Source organism: Falco naumanni, chromosome 5, assembly GCF_017639655.2.
Source record: "Falco naumanni isolate bFalNau1 chromosome 5, bFalNau1.pat, whole genome shotgun sequence".
NCBI classification, from domain to species: domain Eukaryota; kingdom Metazoa; phylum Chordata; class Aves; order Falconiformes; family Falconidae; genus Falco; species Falco naumanni.
In genome coordinates, this window is record NC_054058.1 from 9475474 (window position 1) to 9476993 (window position 1520).

Genomic DNA, 1520 nt, shown 5'->3' on the forward strand with positions numbered 1-1520 from the left:
CCGGCGGCGCTGGGCGGGGGGCGGCGCACGGGGGGCTCGTCACGCCGCGTGGGCGTCGCGCTGAGGGACGGGAAGGGGAAACGGGAAACGGCCGTGGGAGAGCTTGGCGGCCGCCAGATGTGGCTGCGGGCCTCTGGCATCAGCAGGCGGGTCGTGAGAGGGAGCCGAGGTGCAGGCAGGAGGCTCGTGCTGCCTTTGCATGTAAACGTTGGCTGCTTGAAACTTCATCTCTTTGGGAAGCTCGGCCAGTGATTTGCCTCACCCAGGAAGCCGTGAAGCCCGATGGATCTGGCTTGCCAGCTGCGGGGCTGGAGGTGTAGCAGAAGCTGTAGCGCTGCCCATAAGACAGGGCCGTGTACCCCAGGAGCGTGGGGCACGGTGCGGATATCGACCCGGTGGGTTATGCACAGGAACTGGTTTACGCGCAGCAGATCTTGGCTGGGTTGCATGCTCAAATAGCCAGAGGAACACGGCTCTCTTCGAGTTAAAGTGCAGGCTCTGTGCGAGGCGGATGAGAAATTCAGTGATGGTTTATGCAAAACAGGCATCCATCGGTACCCCAGGAGAAAACCTGAAAGAGAAAGCCATGAGAATGGAGGGTTACACGTTACGTAGCCGGTTTCCTGGCAGTCTCCAATTACTGTGATTGTCAAGGAGTTTGAGCAATCAGTAGTCAGTTGCTGAAAATTATCTCCAGGTGTTTATATTTACAGGTAATAAAGAGCCATATAAACTTCATACTTCCATAAATTTGAATTGACTTGCAGTTGATTTTAGCCTTTGTGTGCAGCAGATGTTTGTTTAAGCAATGGACTGGGAGAGCTGGACAGGCTAGTGTGCCCAGTATGGCACTTGAGAAGTAACAGAAAAGCAGAAGGGTGAAGAAGAATTCAAAAGATACGTGTGAACAAGGCTTAAAGCACAGCAGCTTCAGGGAAGTTAGGGAACTGAAGATTCCTAGGAAAGGGAGAATGAGAGAGGGAAGAGATGATGGATGTAGAGCGCACAAGCTGTAGACAGTTCAAGAGGTTTTGCAAGGTTTGAGTCCAGAGGGGCAGAGAATGAGATTGGGGAGTGGAAGCAGGGCAGCGGGGAGGCTTGATGCCTGTTTCATATACAGCAGATTTTGCATACAAGGTGATAATGGAATACAGATGTATACATAGCTATTACTCTAAGAACAGGTTATTCAGTGTTTATTCACGCCTCGGAGGTGGCTCACTCTCTTGCCATTCAGTCCTGCCTGTCACTGAGGTAAAAAATAACTTACTGTAGCTTGTAACTGCAGAGAATTCACAGGTACCCTTTCCACACTTCCCCACCCACTAACACAGAAGATACTTTTGACAGTTGCAGGCCATTCTCCAGGCTGACAAAAAAACCTTGAGAACCTGCAACACAGTTGTGAATCATCTGGTGCTCCAAAACAACTATACTTACTGACCCCCAACGCTTATAACTGGGATGCTTGACCTTTACTTTCCCTGATCGGTTGGGCTAAGACACCTCCAGATCAAGGT